A 20,777-nucleotide genomic window follows, 5' to 3' on the forward strand; every position below is an offset into this window, starting at 1 on the left:
TTCGAGGATATTCTGACAATAATAAATTTAACTTTTCACTGTTATTCAAATTTAATACGGTTTCACCAAGTCCAGAGAATAATTGATTACGTAGTCCATTGTAAAATTGGCATTCAATCAGAAAGTGTAGTTCATTTTCAATATGTCCAGAGTCGCACATTCTACATATCCTTTGGCATTCTGGCTCACCAACAAAACGTCCTGTTTCTAATCTTAGCGGAAGAATGCCACATCTAAACTGGGCCAGTACCGATCTTTCTCTACGTTTTAAATTTTGTTTAACATATGTTTCTGTTGAATATGTCAATTTAAAAGTTCTATATGTACGAAGTTTCGGAAAGTTAGATAAGTTTGTATGCCATTTTGTTGCACATATATCCATAAGTTTGTTTCTGACGCTATTAACATCACATTTTAGCATTTGTTGAAAGTTTTCATCCATACCAACTAAAGACATTATTGTTCTTACACTTGATGACCAATTGTCCGTAGATAATTCGTAGTCCCGTAGGAAGACCCTTTTACAAAGTCTACTATTGTCCATATCCATCAATCGGTTCCAATATCTAACCAATCATACCATATATGTAATTTATGTTCATATTCATTTAATTCATTTTCATTAGGCCACAATGAATTCATTAATATAATTTTATTTCATTTGCATCATTTTCGAGCAGTCAAAAAGAGTTTATTTTGAAAAGAAAGAATATTCAAGTAGACATTAAAAAAATGAACAATTTATTCATTGTGGCCCAACTTCATTTAAAATCATGATCATGTTCATTTTAAAAATCATTGAATACAATACAACAAAAAGTATCTGGAGAGATTTGGTTATTCTTAATTTGTGTGTTGTTGTTTTATAAGGAAATTGGTTTTCCTTTGTCATGTGTTTTTATTATGTCAGTGCTTATATTCTTGGATTATTAAATATGTATACGTACCGTGTTTATAGAAGGCTCGAAAATATATTCATGGCTGGCAGATTGTTTAAAGTTATATTGAAGAAAACTGAAATAATTTATTAATTCAAATAGGAACCAAGGTTTACCTATATACACATGGATGTGATGAATTTATATATATAGCTCATCTGATTTTAATGAAGAATATAATAGTCAATACCATTAATTTGTATCCATTGTTGTTCCCCTTTTCTTGAAAAACAAATTAAAAATTTTAAGACTATGTCTAACACCACATACTTAACATTATTGCCAGTGTTTGCCCTAGATGATTACATATACACAATAGATCATCAGTGATAAACTTTTCCATGTTTGATTACTTGGGTCATTTTCTGTATTGGCCATATTGTCATTATTTGACCTTCTTGGTAGAGTAAGGATTATGCTTTAGGTTTGATATGGTTGAGATTTTTAATGCAGCACAGTTAGATTAGAAAGATATGAATACATTATCTCATTTCTTTCTGATATGTTGATCATTGTCTCATTGGTATTCAAATAACATCTTATTTGTATATTTTATTGAAATGAGAAGCAACAGGTTTCACTTATTAAGGGGGCTTGCGGGTCTAAATCAACTTCTAATATAGGATTTTGCTATTTCTTTCTATGATTAAACTTTATCTTATACCTAATAGAATTATAAAATAAAAATATGGGATCACTGTTCATTTAAGCTCACAATCTATAGCTACCTCCTTCAATAATTAAAAGAAATGAAAATAAAAAAAGGAGAGGGTTTTATGACTTCCTATGGAACATTTGCTCTAATGGTAGGCCTAGATTTAAAAAGAAGACATCCAAGAATAACTGGACAGTTATTGGATGTGAGTAAAGTAATTTACAAGTATATTTGGCTTGTTGAAAATAAGAAAATTGACTTATTTTTTATGTGCCATCTGTTCAAAAAAGCAATGTGCATTATATGGTTTACTGAAAGCTATTTTCCTGGCATGGCAACAGGTCACAATAATCAGTTAATGTGTTAAATAGCTTTATGAACTATCAATCTGCTGTTTAAAAAAGGTAAAATAAGATTATACCCAAATTTGTTTCTGTGTTATATTACCTATAACTTGAAATCAAACGGAGGTAGACAAATAAAATTACAAGAGGTTGCTGTCTTTATGATAATATCGGGTAATGTGACTGTCTGCAGTATAGAGGTCATCTGGAAAGTTAATTAGATGATGCCTAGACTAAAATACACATGAATTTCTGATATATTTTATAGAATAAATGCATTGTCTACGGTTCATTTAAGACTTGTTGTAATTTGGATATACATTTTAGTATGTTATAAATCAAATTTATGTTAGAAATTGAGTCAAATCGGTAAACATGAATTTGATGGCAAATGCCCTTTCATATTATTATTTCGAAGAAGAGACTAAAAAAAAACTTAAAATTGCTCTTGTTTACAATTAGTTTTTGTCTTTCATGTATGAATAATGAATGTAGAATTTGGGTCATGACAAGCTTGTGAATTGTGTTCAAGGGAAATTTTTGAACTTCCAGAATTGGAGACTGTCAAGAAGAAATATAGGCTATGAGCTTGATTTTTAAATGCATTTCTGGAGTAAAAGGAATGACATATAGGCAAGATGAATGATTCTACCTTGTGTTGAAGGAAAAAAAGTCTACATCTTAGTAATGATTTGGATCTTAGTAATGATTTGGATCTTAGTAATGATTTGGTTCAGTGATTAAGGTGACTGCTAATGTGAATTATTATTATGGAAGTTGAATGAAAACAGTCCAATACTGTATTTACTAGGAAAGTTTGTTTAGAGGGTATATCATCAAACTGAAATCATTTTGATAAGCCTGGGAAAATTATCTCACAGTAAGAAATAAGAGGTGATTAACAATATTTTTGTTAATTGATATAAAATCAAATTGCAGCTAAAAAGTAGTAACAGTTATAATCGCACACATTTCTTGTCAGCAGCTGACAATTATTTACAAACTATTAATAAACAGTACATCTACAACATTTGAAAAAAATAAAAATGGAACTACAGATATAAAGTAGAAGGATTGTAAACTTTTTTTTTAAATATAATATAAAAACAGCCAAACTTGAATGATCAAAACGGATTAGGAATATTTTTTGTACTGGTACACAGTTGATCTCTTCGACCAAAAGAAGGTTAAATAGGTGGGAAAATATTTATATTGATTGTAAATATGCATGTATACTGTAATTTGGTGCAACATGACGCAGGTAAATTACATTTTGTCATTTTACCTTAATAATGCAACTGAGTTTATGCTCATCATGTCATGTGGTATATTGCTTTTTCTCTGTAAATAGATATGAAAAGATGTGGTATGAGTGCCAATGAGACAACTCTCCATCCAAGTCACAATTATAGGTCAAAGTTTGTCCTTCAACACAGAGCCTTGGCTCCCACAGAACAGCAAACCATAAAGGGCTTCAAAAATTACTAATGTAAAACCATTTAAATTGGTCTAATCTATAAAAATCTATATAAAAAATTATCAAGTGGTGTACACGGTTTTCGATCGTCCTTGTACAAATTATTACAAAATTTCTCTCTGAAACCGATGGACCGATTTCAACCAAACTTTCATTGAATTCAGCATTATAGCAAAAAATCGATATAAATTCAAATCATATAACCAATTTTAAGTTCTTTGACTACAGTTATTATGTGTCAGAAACCTATTATGCAGGGTTGGACCCTTGCGGTCGTATCCAGCTGTGCTCGGCGAAGCAATTTATTGGCTTTTATAACGAATTATGACAGATGAGCGATTCAGTCTCTTATGGGCTGGTTATTTTAGATACATCTGGCAGTATTAATATTACATAAATAACTCTTCCTCCGGAAATAAAATTATTGTCTCATTATGTGTCCAATTTTGCAATATAATACTTTTTGGAATAAGAATGCTATCCCCAAACATCAACAGACCAAGAAAGTATATGTCCACACTTCTTATACCTATTGATCGGGAAAAGATGCATACTATAAAGTATATAAAGCGTTCAAAGGACTCGAGGTAAACGTGATGTGAATTAAAGTGTGACTGGTATGTAAATAAACTAATTCAAAAGTTCAGCAAATGAAAGACTATTAACACAGATCAACCAAAAAGAAGGCATTTAGGCATAAAATCGTATTTAAGTAAAATCTATGATACGATAACAATAACGCAAGTCTTGGATAATGAATATGATTCAGAATAATTATTCTGTGATATTTGAGTCGATGTGGAAACAGATTATAAACGGGTAAATGATGCTTAAAGTATAACCACTCACTTTCGTTGTGAAAACAGTATCTATGCAATATAATGTCTAGTAAGATCATGCCGAAAATTTCATCCTTTTTACAGTCTCGTACTACATATATATACAGAATCTGGTATTCTATGTAACATTAAGAGATTCGATCTGAAATGAACATAATCTCGTGTATGGTTGATGTCGTCAACTTTTTTTGGTACGAGTTACTGTGGTACGAGTTACCTTGCTTCCATGTCGTCTAAGTACTGATACAGATCATCATTCGATGCAACTGTACATACTGAATTTGCTTGTGGGTCCGTTTTCTTTAAAAACCTATTGAAATACAAGGACAAATTCAAATGGTATCGCTAAACAGACGGCTTTAAAGAATAAGAGCAAAGATTGATCGGCTCTTGAGGCCTGGTGGGGTGGTTTGTCGTCATGCGCACTATGACCTAGTGAATTAGCACGTAGAAAGTCCGGTTCAGCGTGTCGGTCTTCTGCATATGAGGGTTCATATTCATATCCATCTAACATGTTTTTGTCCGGAATAGGCAATTAATTTGTCACTGATCGTAAAACAGGAATCCATCCTTTCATCTACTTGCCACGCGAATAGTAATTTACGCTGTTAGTCTACATTTTACCTGAGTTATATAATAGATGGTCCTTTCTCATAAGAAATTGATTTATTAAGCTTTGTACGTCTGCGTCTCAGAAGCCTTTGTAAGGGACCCCGGTGGCTTTAAATACTATATATTTCGACTACTTTAATCAAAAGACAGTCAACACTGAGGTTGTGAGTTTGAATCCGTAAACGTTTGCTCAAGCAATTTTTTACATAAACAACATGAAAGTGTCCTCAGTACACGAATGCCCCACTCGCATAATCATTTTCTATGTTCAGTGGACCTTAATTGGGGTAAAATCTCAAATTTGGCATTAAAATTAGAAAGATCATATCATAGGCAACATGTGTACTAAATTTGAAGTCGATTGGACTTCAACTTCATCAAAAACTTTACCCTGAGGCGGGACAGACGGACGAACGGACGCACAGACCAGAAAACATAATGCCCCTCTACTATCGTAGGTGGGGCATACAAATAGATTATACTTTCAGCAACATAATTATGTATAGTAGTACCGTTTGGTTTTAAAATATGCTGTTCATATCCGTGATTTAATCCATAAAGGAACCGTATTACATATTTTAAAGAGAGGGATACCAGTAGATTCGGGGAATTAATATGATCGCTTAACGCCTTACCTTTACCTTCAAAGCATTGGAGGGGCCTCAGTTATCGAGTGGTCTAAGTAGTTTACTAGTAATTGCAATCACTACATTCTGCCAACACTGATATTGTGAATTCACATTGGTGGTGCTTTTGGCTTCTATCGTTATTGACTATTAAAAGATTGTCATATCCTACTAAACGGGTCGATGTTTTTCTGGGTTTGACCACCAAAAATGGTCACTCCTTTATAGCCAATATTGTCGAAAGGGGTACTCAACACCCCCCAAAAAATAATTAAGTATGTAATCAATAAAATGCCACCATGTTTCATAACTATCAATATTTTCAAGCAAAAAGCAATGGCTAAAATATTTTTGTTTCTCATGGTCAATCACGATATATTTGAATTGAAATGTGTAAAGACTACTTACCATAAAAACAATAAATATTTTCAAGCAAAACCCAATGGGTAGGCTCAATTCTCCCCATGTTCAATAAGTATATTCCAAGATGAAAAGTGGAAAAAGGAGTCATTGCAACTACTAAAGAAAGTTACACCGAAATACTAACATATTTTTGTGGATATGATTGTGTTCAAGTGTCGAGGGCAAATATTTGAGAGATTCGAATTTTTAAACTAATAAAGATATGTTAAATAGAGTCAGCCGAACATCGATATTAGTAGTTCAGCATGTACTTGATGCAAATGTGTTGTTAGCTGTTATCTGAGATCAATTTAAGCTGTTAACTGTTATCAGTATTTTTGCATTTTTTGTTGACTGTTTTTACCAGAATCGAGGTGCTACCCTATTGCCCCCGCCCCTCGTATATGAATAACAACGACATTGTTGGCTGCTTTGTCATGTTTTGACAACACGAAACGAGTTCCGAGAGTATTTTATTTTTTTTTTTCAATCTGGTAAACGTTTTGATAAAAAAAAAACAAAAAAACAACAGCAGTTGAATCTCGACCAGGACAAAAAGGATTGATATAATAATATGGCCTCAGGGCTCATTTCTAAATCTTAAACATTCACTGTCTGATGAGCTTTTCTCGGTATCAACACGGAAATAAAGTATAATTGTCGTTTTATAAGTACAAGACTTAGTGTAACATTGAAAAAGTAAGTTGTATAGTCCTTCATATTCAAAAGACATTTCGACTTCGCAAGAATTATCTCCACATTAAACAGTATATAAATATCACATAGTGTGATCGAGTATATTGGTACCCCGAGAAATCATTGTCAACCGCGAAGACAAGGTTGACAATGCTTTTTCGAGGGATGCCGATATACTCTATCACCCTCTACGCTATGTGTTATTTAATTTATTATTATAATACTGAATACTCAAATAATAGTCAGAGCTTAAATGTAGAACTTAAACATTGTCTTTAATAACTTGTTGTAAATTCAATTCAAAATCCTTTAAATTATCGATTTTTAATTGGTCTGGACGAGAGGGTAACCTTAAAAAAATTTGTCACCATTTAGCCATGTGATACAACAAATGGAAGTTTTTAACGACCTTGACTGGCTATACAGCCCTTGCACGGTCGGCCCTGGCTTGTGCCTTTTTGGGCATTAAATAATTTATATTTTTACCATGTGGTAATTTAAATAATTTAGAATGATAAGAAAGTTTAATAAAAACAAAAATTTAAAAAGCAAAAAATTTGGATAAATAAATGAATAAAATAAGTAAAATTTTTAGGATTAAGTAAATAATAAAATAATAAAAAATAATGAAAGAATATAAAAATAAATATAATAAAATAATATAGAAATAATTTTGTATAAAAATAATATAGAAATAATTTTGTATAAAAATAATATAGAAATAATTTTGTATAAAAATAAAAATAAAATAAAACAAAATAATAAATAATTATTAAACACGGAGCCACCGGATATAGGAACAGGAGGAAAGCTTGGCCAAGCAAACAGCAGTGAACGGCAGCAACGTTGTCCTGGCATACCAGCAGCCAAGTAAAGAGCGGATAATTTTGATATGCCAAATTGTTTATGTGAATTTATATGCCAAATATTATGTATAAACCACAATAAGCCTAAATTTGTGTATGTGAGTTTTGCAAAAATATTTAGTGGGATGTTTTGTATGTACTAGAAAAAAAAAAAGAAAAGTGAAATAAAATAAAATAAAATAAATAAAAAACCAAAGTGTGTATGTAAATTTTTACTGCTTTGTGCTAGCCTACCGTAGTTGCAGGACTTTAGAGTGCTAGTACACTGGAACACTTATCCGCAGGAAGACAGTGCCCCACGCTAATTAAAACTGGATTAGCGCAAACCAGATCTTGCGAAGTACCAAAGGGGCCCAAAGGGGGTCAACATAAGTATTTTCTAGTTTTAAAACATTGACTTTTGTGCAAGTGTATGGATCTTTCTGAAATTGTACCACAAGGTTTCCAAAAAAGGAAGATTGGGATTGATTTTGGGGATTATGGCCCAATCTGTTTAGGAATTAAGGGTCAACAGAATACTTTTCTAATGCTTTGTATAAATTGCTGATTTCTCGACCAATTGCAATGGGGTTTTATTTTTGAATTCTTGGTTTTTATACGACCGCAACAATTGAAAACATTTTGGTCGTATATTGGTATCACGTTGGCATCTATGAAATTTTGACACAAGGTTTATGACCACAAAAGGAAGGTTGGGATTGATTTTGGGAGTTTTGGTTCCAACAGTTTAGAAATTAAGGGAAAAAAAAAGGCCCAAATAAGCATTATTCTTGGTTTTCGCACAATAACTTTAGTAAAAGTAAATAGAAATCAATGAAATTTAAACACAAGGTTTATGACCACAAAAGGAAGGTTGGGATTGATTTTAGGAGTTGAGGTCCCAACAGTTTAGGAATTAAGGGCCAAAAAGGGGCCCAAATAAGCATTTTTCTTGGTTTTGGCACCATAACTTTAGTATAAGTAAATAGAAATCTATGAAATTTAAACACAAGGTTTATGACCATAAAAGGAAGGTTGTGATAGATTTTTGGAGTTTTGGTCCCAACAGTTTAGAAAAAGGGACCCAAAGGGTCCAAAATTGAACTTTGGTTGATTTCATAAAAAAATGAATAATTGGGGTTCTTTGATATGCCAAATCTAACTGTGTATGTAGATTCTTAAGTTTTGGTCCCGTTTTCAAATTGGTCTACATTAAAGTTCAAAGGGTCCAAAACTAAACTTAGTTTGATTTTAACCAAAATTGTATTCTTGGGCTTCTTTGATATGCTGAATCTAAACATGTACTTAGATTTTTGATAATGGGCCCAGTTTTCAAGTTGGTCCAAATCAGGATCCAAAATTATTATAGTAAGTATTGTGCAATAGCAAGAAATTTTCAATTGCACAGTACTCAGCAATAGCAAGAAATCTTGAATTGCACAGTACTCAGCAATAGCAAGAAATCTTGGGAATTGGGGGTAAATTTTTCTCATTTCAGATTTCGTAAAGAAAAAGAAAATTTCTTCAAACATTTTTTTGAGAGGATTAATATTCAACCGCATAGTGAATTGCTCAAAGGCAAAACAAAAATTTTAAGTTCATTAGACCACATTAATTGTGTGTCAGAAACCTATGCTGTGTCAACTATTTAATCACAATCCAAATTTAGAGCTGAATCCAGCTCGAATGTTGTGTCCATACTTGCCCCAACAGTTCAGGGTTCAACCTCTACGGTCGTTTAAAGCTGCGCCCTGCGGAACATCTGGTTAATTTTGGTCCCGTTTTTAAATTTGGTTGACATTAAGATGCAAAAGGTCTAAAATAAAACTTAGTTTGATTTTAACAAAAATTGAATTCTTGGGGTTCATTGATATGCTGAATCTAAACACGCATTTATATTTGTGATTATGGGCCCATTGTTCAAGTTGGTCCAAAATGGGGTCCAAAATCAACCTTAGTTTGATTTTAACAAAAAATTAATTCATTTGGTTCTTGATATGCTAAATCTAATCATGTATTAAGATTTTTGGTTTTTGGGCCCTGTTATCAAATTGGTCTACATTGAGGTCAAACCGGTATAAAAAAAACTTTTGTTTATTTCATCCTGTGTCAGAAACTTATGCTGTGTCAACTATTTAATCACAATCCAAATTTAACTGAGCTGTATCAAGCTTGAATGTTGTGTCCATACTTACCCCATCTGTTCAGGTTTCGACTTCTGCGGTCGTATAAAGCTGCACCCTGCGGATCATCTGGTTTAACACGAAAAAAATAATTCTTGAAATAGTAGACTTGAAATTTTCAGAAATTTAAGACCACAGATACATATACATTTTGCGTAAGTCTTTCACCATATCTGTTTCGCAGAAATTCGAGGAGATGTAAGTGAAACGATGCCAAATTCCTTAAGTTTTAGCAGTTTTAGATGTATAACATAATTAATGTGTCTAAATTTTGCTAACTATAAAAAAAGTAAAATGTTCACATAGAGTTTAATAAGTTGCTGTAGCACAGGTACATGCTACTTGTAAATTTTTTGCATCGAATGATTGATTGATGTTTTTAATTTAATTTATTTTAAATATAAGAGATACCTGTTCGAATCCCAACTTGTTTGCAATATACAAGTTATATCCTTCCAAACAATGATATTTGATATTCTCGTTTGTCAATTACATTTGACTTATTATTAGCTTGTCATATTTTCTGAAACTTAGGACAACAACAAATCACATAGCTCTCCATCGTATTTTACAATCCAATAGAATTGAGAATGGAACTGTCAATGTGTCGGTCAAATAGACAACAGTCCGACAAAGATCAGAGATCAAACACGACCAATTGGTCTTCATTGCAACCAGAAAATCTCGCACCAACCAGAGGCGAAGACTTTGAACTGTGTGCAGATCTTTTGATAAGATGTGTGTATTGGCCGCGGGAAAAACTTCATGAAGATACATATGACGCCGTGGTTTTTATACGACCGCAAAATAAAAAAAATGCGTCGTATGATGGTATGATGTTGTCTGCGTCGTCGTCGTCGTCCGAAGACCCATTTAGTTTTCGGACAATAACGTTTGTTTGAGTAAATTGATCTCTACAAATTTTTTAAATAAGGTTCAATACCACTAAAGAATTTTGATTTTTAGAGTTTTGGTCCAAAAAGTTTAGGTATTAGGGTCCAAAAGGGTCCAAAATTAAACTTTGTTTGATTTCATAAAAAAATGAATTATTGGGGTTCCTTGATATGCCGAATCTAACCGTGTATTTAGAATCTTATTATTTGTTCCCGTTTTCAAATTGGTCTACAATAAGGTCCAAAGGGTCCAAAACTAATTTTAGTTTGATTTTAACAAAAAATGAAAAATTGGGGTTCTTTGAAATGCTGAATCTTAACATGTATATGTACTTAGATTTTTGATTATGCGGGCAGTTTTCAAGTTAGACCAAATCGAGGTAAAAAGATAAACTTTGAATATATGGGGTTCTTTGATATGCTGAAACTTATCATATGTATTTAGATTTTTATACGACCGCAAATTTTGAAAAAATTTTCGTCGTATATTGCTATCACGTTGGCGTCATCGTCGTCGTCGTCGTCGTCGTCGTCGTCCGAATACTTTTAGTTTTCGCACTCAAACTTTAGTAAAAGTGAATAGAAATCTATGAAATTTTAACACAAGGTTTATGACCATAACAGGAAGGCTGGTATTGATTTTGGGAGTTTTGGTCCCAACATTTTAGGAATTAGGGGCCAAAAAGGGCCCAAATAAGCATTTTCTTGGTTTTCGCACTATAACTTTAGTTTAAGTTAATAGAAATCTATGAAATTTTGACACAAGGTTTATGACCACAAAAGAAAGGTTAGGATTGATTTTGGGAGTTTTGGTTTCAACAGTTTAGGAATTAGGGGCCAAAAAAGGGCCCAAATAAGCATTATTCTTGGTTTTCGCACAATAACTTTAGTTAAAGTAAATAGAAATCAATGAAATTTAAACACAATGTTTATGACCACAAAAGGAAGGTTGGTATTGATTTTGGGAGTTTTGGTCCCAACAGTTAAGGAAAAAGGGGCCCAAAGGGTCCAAAATTAAATTTTGTTTGATTTCATCAAAATTGAATAATTGGGGTTCTTTAATATGCCGAATCTAACTGTGTATGTAGGTTCTTAATTTTTGGTCCCGTTTTCAAATTGGTCTACATTAAAGTGCAAAGGGTCCAAAATTAAACTAAGTTTGATTTTAACAAAAATTAAATTCTTGGGCCTCTTTGATATGCTGAATCTAAACATGTACTTAGATTTTTTATTATGGGCCCAGTTTTCAAGTTGGTCCAAATCAGGATCTAAAATTATTATATTAAGTATTGTGCAATAGCAAGTCTTTTCAATTGCACAGTATTGTGCAATGGCAAGAAATATCTAATTTCACAATATTGTGAAATTGCAATTTTTTTTTTAATTAAGAGTTATCTTTCTTTGTCCAGTATAGTAAGCAAGAAATATCTGCAAGAATTTTTTTTAATTGGAGTTATCTTTCTTTGTCCAGAATCAACTTAAATCTTTGTTATATACAATATACAATGTATATTCACTTTTTACTACCAACTGATAAATTTAAATAATCTTTACCATTCAGTGATAACAAGCAGTTTTTTTACATCTTAATATTTTATGATGTATTTAAATGAGTAGTAATTGTTGCAAACTCCATTAGAATATTTTAATTGAAATTAGTTTTGGAATAAGGGAAAGGGGGATGTGATTAAAAAATTGGGTTCAATTTTTCTCATTTGAAATTTCATAAATAAAAAGAAAATTTCTTCAAACATTTTTTTGAGAGGATTAATATTCAACAGCATAGTGAATTGCTCTAAGAGAAAACAAAAATTTTAAGTTCATTTGAATACATTCATTCTGTGTCAGAAACCTATGCTGTGTCAACTATTTAATCACAATCCAAATTTAGAGCTGAATCCAGCTTGAATGTTGTGTCCATACTTGCCCCAACCGTTCAGGGTTCAACCTCTGCGGTCGTATAAAGCTACGCCCTGCGGAGCATCTGGTTGATATTTGGGCCCATTTATCAAATTGGTCAGCGGTTAGGTCTAAAGGGTTCAAAATTGAACTACATTAGATTTCTTCAAAAATTAAATTCTTGGGGTTCTTTGATATGCTGAATCTTACTATGTATTTTGATTTTGAATATTAGACCATAATAGGTAAATGTCCAATTTAAAAGTTTTGAAGTTCTTGGACCACATTCATTCTGTGTCAGAAACCTATGTTGTGCCAACTATTCAATCAAAATACAAATTCAGAACTGTATCAAGCTTGAATATTGTGTCCATACTTGCCCCAACTGTTCAGGGTTCGACTTCTGCGGTCGTATAAAGCTGCGCCCTGCGAAGCACCGGGTTGTTTTTTTTTTTGGGGGGGGGGGGGGGGTTAAAAAGTGCAGTCGCAATATTTTTTGATAACAGACACATACAGCAGTATTTTTTACAACGACAATCATCGATTTCAAAACTTGAATGATTACATGTGTAAGAAAATCAATCATGTCGAGTTCAGTTCAAATTCTGAAGCGTAGGACAACTCGTACACTTCTGTTTCAAATGGGATAATGTTTTCTTATTTTTTTACTGTTGAAATTAGTTGTCATGTTAATATAGATAATTATTCACCTTGAGCGATTTATTATTGTTGACTATTCGAGATTCTTTTGTTGCGAACCCGTCTTCAGCTGAATGTGTGATTTTTGTATTACTACGCGGGCCTCAAGGGATTTTAAATCGAAAATAAATGCCAAAAATTAGAGTTGTTATGTCATTCAAATCACAAACAGTATACAGAATTAATCATAGGATAAAGACAATAACTGTTGATTGTCTTTAAATATCAGTTGTATTTGACCTCGGCTCGAAACAGGAGTCATAGCTCGCTAAAGCTCGCATTACACCTGTTTCTTAGCCTCGTACAAATACAACTGATATTTAAAGACACTAAACAGTTATTGTCTATATACATGTATAGAGAATAATACATGGCAAAATCCGTATCATATGTCGTATCATCCCGAGACATCAATATCAGCCCAAGGGCCTTTAGGCCCGAGGGATGATACGTCACATATAACATATATGACGCCCGACAAGCAAAAATGACCCTTATGGCAAAAATTATGAATTATCAGATTTTTAATTAATTAAACAGAAAATACGTATGCCAACACAATGTAAAAAATTTGAAAACGATCGGTGAAAAATTAGTTTAGAAATTTCAATTTTGGTAACACATAAAATGTGTTCTAACGTAAAATTCAACGTAACGTTGAAATCATACACTTTGACGTCGATTTAAGTTTGCTGCAATTTACTACTTTACTCTTCTGCTGGTGCTTGACAAAATGTAACCAGATATCCCTTCCTAGCATATGGAAGATTTTTTTTATACATGTATAGATGTTCCTACCTAACACGTGCAGTTCTGACTGCATGAATATCTACAGGACGAGCCAACTTATCGAACTATTATCAAGGACGATGCAGAGTATCTATTTCTTTTATTCTGTGCATTTTTTTTTGCAAAATTAATTTCTGATTTATCATGAGCAACGATGAAATAATGGTACTTTCTGATACCATAGAATATGTTTAATCTAAACAGATAAAATTGGTTTCTAATCTATCCATTTTCTAAGTAGTTTCATCGTTCTCTTGCTTACAATGTTAACCGACTTAACTTAAATTTTTAGCTTGACAAAATCTACCAAACGTTTAGTATGACCAAAGGCTTATTTTTTCTAATATTGTCCAGTTACATGTAGCACACACAAAGCAAGATAGTCAGTCATATACCGATTTTTTTCTCCTACAATAACAGAACAATAAAGACTTTCATTTGTTGGATTTCAAATATAAAAGAATTCTTTTTATTTTGGTAGAAATTTGAGTGTTATCTAAAATGTAATAAATAAAAAAACAAACACTGAAGTGTGAACTCCTGATTCTTACAGGGCATTATCTGTTTTCATGGGGTTTGTGTTGCTCAAACTTTAAATTTCTGTGTTATTTTTTGTATCACTCGTTTGATTTTAGACATGGTCAGCTGAGTTTTCTGTTTATGCATGTAAGTTATGATTGCACGCGTGGTGTTTGTTTATATTTATTTGATATTAAGGATCAACTTGACTCATTTTTACTCTTATTTGAACTTTCTCAGGTTCAGAATGAATCTATTCATATTGCCAGTTAAAACACTTTGTCCATTCAAAATCAAATTGACAATAAAATTAGAAATGAAATATAGATTAAAGGAGCTCAGTGTGGGAATTTGTCGTGAAAGGTCAGTGTTTTGAACATTTAATCTAAAAGAGTGGAATGTATTTTGCCAATAGGGCGTTTAATACTGGTATTAATTTACAGCCGATTCTATTGAGTGTGAAGGCAAAGGTAATATCTTTGGTGAGCTTGATTCGCGACTAGCTTAACCGTGAAGTCATTTTTAGTTCAGGTGAACTACACTCCTTTAAATGTAAACTCATCCGACAGATAACCAATCTATATGTCTGTTATAAGACCAGGCTACTCCGAAAGGATTGTCGTATACCTTAGCTAACCAAAGTTATTACCCTTGCCTACACACTCAATGGAATCGGCTGTAATTAATTTAATTGTTTCAGATTTTTTATATCGGGGTCTTTTTATAGCCGACAATACGGTATGTTTTATCTCAATGTTGAAGGCATATACCTACGACATGGGACTATTATACTAGTATAAGGGTCCCACCTACGACATAAGAATATATAGATGCGAACATTATGTGCGGACAGCAAGGCGACCAGACATTTGTTCATTCTGTTCAGTGCACATATCTAGTCTATAAATGCTCCGTGTTTAAGACCGTACTTTGACCTATAAGGGTTTACCTTTTTAAGTTATGACATGGATGGTGAGTTGTTTCAATGACACTCATGCTCATGTTCATCTTCTTATATCTACATCCAGTTCCATTTGTCTGAAATGCTGGTACATATGTGTAAAAACCGACTGTTTTGATTCGCAAGAAGATAACACAATCTGAGGTTCAGAGTCATGTCTGTTATGAGGTACTGTTTGTGGTAAACCATGCAGACTAGCCTATTTTTTTCAAATAGTGTACCATATTTGAAAATTCCCTCAGACGTCTATTTAAATTTTGATATTTTCTTTGTATTTCTATTACTGTTGATGTGTTTAAACAAAGATTTTAAACGGGACTCTCGAATAATATAGGTAACAGCTATACATCTCGACAAACTTACCTGTTGTCAAAAGTTTATGTAAAATTGTGTTCGCTTTCGCTCTCCGTATCTAGAACAGGATTTATCTACGCCTTTTTATTTTAATTTACCCAATAAATTCGTATCTTTGCCTTCTTTGGATAGTTCATTTCTACATGTATTATTTTCAATGTTATCGTTAAATGAGAACTGCATCTGCGTGTGCAATTTCGTCCGTTTCAGATATATTTCTTGCAATAAATATATACGCATGTAAATGTTTACAAAACAAACTATAACGCACGTTAAACTAAAAGTGATTTAAACGAAAAATAACATTTAAAAACTTTATTAAATAACATTAAAAATATATCTCGTGTGCGAATTTTCAACCTGTCCGTCTTCGTAATAAATATTAACTATTTTTATGTATTACTATAATTATAATAAGTTTCGCTGGATATCGATTCGAAGTGAACTTGAAAATTTCAATATTATGCAAAAGTAATAAGATTAACGGTACCAATTTTCTTGCACCAGATGCGCATTTCGACAATACATGTCTCTTTGTTTTTTAACATCTAAAGTATGACATTTCAAGATTGAAAAAAATATGAAGAACAACAAGATTATTTGATGTGATATAATTATATGGTGTTTTTTCAGCCTGTGCTGCCTCAATTACTCCTTGCTTCATGTTTACAGATCATTGTAATATATCCAGCATCATCTTTTTTGAAAATTAACGCAACATTGCAAAATTGCATTTGTTTCTGTTTCTGTTTCTGATTTTTACATGGCGTTTAAAAATTCCTTTGAAAGTTTATTATCGGATTGTTAACCATATCTTTCCGTGAATTAAGAGATTTACACGATGGGTGATACAGTCGTCAAAAACATCAATTTAAAAATTGTCTTCTCGTCGTTGTATAACCTTTCGTACTGGAGTTGCATATTTATTTCAACAAAGTAAACAACTCAATTTAAGTCAAACAATATCCCGCATCTCGTTTTATTCACAATCAAAGAAAATTCAGACAAATGAAATTGAACTGCGACCGTTAAATAGTATATATATATTTGAAAACATTGTAACAATGATTAACCAGCTTAAGCAATCTCGTGTATGCATCCAAAATTGTTAATCATTTTTCGAATAAGCTCAAGCCTCTAGCATCTTTTATTTTCGTTGTTTTTTTTCTTCCTTTCTTTGTTGTTTTGTTTCTTCATGGCCTACCATACAGACCATTTAAGAATAAAAGGTGAAAAGATTTTTTTTCGAATGGAAGCAGAACACCTATATTTTGTTCACTTTTAGAAAATGTAAAACAATAATTACGATAAAACTGAATAAAATTGAGAAAGGAAAATTAATGCAGAATCTGTCAAAAAGACAACATCCTATAGCCAAAGAATCGAATTGTAGGTTTATTATAGTTTTTGTGCCGTATGAGACGAGCTAATTCCATCCCCTTTCCACTTACACAATGAGTGGCCGGGACCTCTAAAGCCGATTTTGGCGATTCTAGTAGGAGATTTAAGTAAACGTTAAAGCATTTAAAACAAGTGAAACATTTGAGTTACTGCTTACTGATGATACCCCCGCCGAAATATTTCGATAAACAGGAAGTTGTTGGGTGATGAATCTCAAAACGCATCGCACGATATAAGTGAATTATATAAACCCTGAAACCAAATTATAGAAATCCTTGTAATGTGACGAAAATATTCATGGAACAAACGGACGAACTGTAGGATGAATTGACTAAAAAGGACAGACAGAAGCAAAACAGTGTATCCCCACTTTTTTTTTTAAAGTGAGTGATATGATTATGAACTGATATTTTGTTTCATACTTACAGTTTTAAACGCATTGCAAATTTTTATGCCCCACCTACGATAGTAGAGGGTCTATAAGTCCGTCGTTTGTTTGTTCGTCGTACCGTTCGTTCATCCCAGTTCAGGTTAAAGTTTTAAGCCAAGGTAGTTTTTTATGAAGTTGAAGTCCGATCAACTTGAAACTTAGTACACAGTCATGTTCCCTATGATATAATCTTTCTAATTGCAATGCCAAATTAGAGTTTTTAGCCCATGTTCACGGTCCACTGAACATTGAAAATTTTAGTGCGAGTGGGGCATCCGTGTACTTGGGACACATTCTTGTTTGATATATTTTCTGATAAAATACTCATAGAATGTTTTTCATTTGAACAAATGGTTTATTGTTTTCTGTACAGTAGTTAATATTGCGGATTAAAGCGTGGCAAAATAAAAGACGAAAAATTTCAGACAGACTTTCTTCTCTGTCGTACTTAATTTTTTTGTAAGCAAACTCTCTCGTGTGATTAACCATATAAGATTTTCCGCAGTTGGCATGCATAATGATGTTGTGCCAAATATTAGATTATTTTCTTGGGTTCTTCATACAAAAACTTGCCGTATTAAAAGTATAAAAGAAATCTAGCTGCGGAAAAAAAACTAAGTGTTTTTTAGAAAATATTTAAGTGGAGTTTTTTTTCACACAACATTGGTATTATTTATATATTGTAGAAGGTTAATACGTAAATCATCACATATCGTGGTACTATGTCATAATGAGACTTGCTGATGTGTGGGATTTTATTATATTGTTTATAAATCATTCCTATCAAGACAGTAAGAATATACAGCGTGTCAAAACAAGCATTTGAAAAGTTTTAATAGAAATTTATCACAAAATTAAATTTTAAATCGTAAATACGGCATTTTTTTACAGAAGTATTTAAGTGTATTAATATAAGAATAGACTGTTCAGTTCACATGGATAACGCTATGTTTAGAAAAAATATCTCAATTTCAACGTGCAATTTATCGGTTTGTTCTACGTTACATTCTAGCGTTGACTACCGATAACGACGTCAAATGCGATAAGGGTGGTTTTTGCTTGACGGGCGTCATATAGAAAACTTGACGTTCGTGACGTCACATACCTAACAATGACGTCATTCAAAAAGTTGACCTATTTTGTGGAAAATTTTTCTTGAGAAAAAAAAAATCGAACTAACTTTACGTAAAAAAAAAAATAAAAAAAAATAGGGGTGCGATAAAGGATAGGGGCGTGATAAAGGGTATGCGATAAAGGCTGCGCATCAAAGTTGCGCGATATGGATTAAACAGCAGGCTATTTATCACATATGCAAAACTATTGTATTTACTACTAAACATATGATAAATATATTTATCATATACTTAGACTAAATAACATATAAATTTTACCGTATGATAATAGCATTAAATTAACGTAAATTGCATATTTTTTTAATTGGTGCTTAGCGGGCTGATATGAAAAGTTTATCACATGCTTCGATTATTATCACATGCCTTTCCGTAACGTTATCACATGGCATTCCGGTGATACTCGGCCAATTCCGGAAAATACACTTCAATGCTACGTTTTCAGTGAAAAACATTACAAAGTAGTGTACAAAACAATTATAATGGAAAGTATATCGTGTAAAATAATAAAAGTAATAAAAATAATAAAAAAACAAACACATTATTAAATAAATGCATTTTAAAAAAAAATTCTGAAACATAATTTAGAAAGTTTCTTTACAAAAAATGACTTTTCCTAACAATGTTCATAATTATGTATATTGTTGAATCATTTTTTTTGTCGATTCGTTTATATTAAATTATTGTTTTTTTTCTCTCTGTTGAGGCATATGATAGAAAAAAGTCATATTGAATGTATCAAATTTTGGGTCTGACGTTCGTGAACGTTTTTACTCTTTAAACTTCGGGAACCACGTAAAAGGATCAATACATTAATCTGTTATTTTTCTTTACTGTTGAAGCATATGATAAAAAGATCATAACATGTCATTTTTCATATCGCATGTATTATCAGCCCTCGAGCCATGCGGCTCTTGGGCTGATATTAAACCTAGGGCTGATAATACATGCGATATGAAAAATTCCATGTAATAATCTGATAATATCATATCCAGAAATTTATCAACGAAATATATGCTCAGATTTTCAAGTTACAAGATGATGTTATTTCATTTATAGATTAAAAGCAAAATTTACCTCAAATTGCTGACAAGCAATCAAACCTTACAAGCACTTTGAATTTGGATTTCTCAGGGGCGTGGCATTACTTGTCGCATTGGCGACTTTTATTTCCATGCCCCAGCCATGTAATAAACCCTAAATAATGTATAGATTACGAGTGATAGAGGATTCTTTTTCATATGAAAACACATGGAAACATGACAAAATACTTTTAATATTGCCCAAACCTTTTTTGGTGGTCTTGATTAGGGAACATATGAATGGACAGCTAGATATGAAAAACATTACAGAAACAGAATTCCAAAAGGAAATTTTATAACATAGGCATCAGTAAATTTACCAAGCTGAATAGATATATAGAAAAACACACAGTTCAGGATTGTAGTCGAGAACCGATTTTGTAGAAAAAACGTTCAACAGAAATTCTGGCCAGCAATAAGAAAACCACAATTTGTATGAATGATATGCATGCCAGTCTCTCTGTTGTTATATCAACCAGTTAACCCACGATTTGATTTGAGCTATATTGCAATCGTCCGCGAGTGCGTCAGTCAAATATTTACATTCACATACATTTTACAGTCACGTTTATTTCAGAAACTGTTCGAAAATGACTTTATATTTGGTCAGTAGAGTACTGAGCTTGATAGTAATGATTTGTAAGGTGAGAGCTCTTTTCTGATCTTTTCAGTACATTCCCCTTGTTTGTCGATACTTTGATATTTTTTGGTATCTGGAATGGCTTTAAAAAAAATACACATTTTCTCTAAAATAATTTATAAACAAATTAATCCTCATTTCAACAGTCACGAGGTTAAATTTGTGTGCGCTTTTCAGAAATGATTGTTTTCAGTTAAATTAAAATATAGACTTCTGATTGCGTTATACTATATATGTGTTTATAGGGTTGAACATTTTTGGTGCCGTATTCTGCCCATTAGTTGTCTATTATAAAAATGATTGGATGGATCCAAAGCTTTGTACCTATATATTTGATGTGGGATTTGTCAGTAAAAATTGGAC

Source organism: Mytilus trossulus, chromosome 3, assembly GCF_036588685.1.
Source record: "Mytilus trossulus isolate FHL-02 chromosome 3, PNRI_Mtr1.1.1.hap1, whole genome shotgun sequence".
In the NCBI taxonomy this organism is placed as follows: Eukaryota; Metazoa; Mollusca; class Bivalvia; order Mytilida; family Mytilidae; genus Mytilus; species Mytilus trossulus.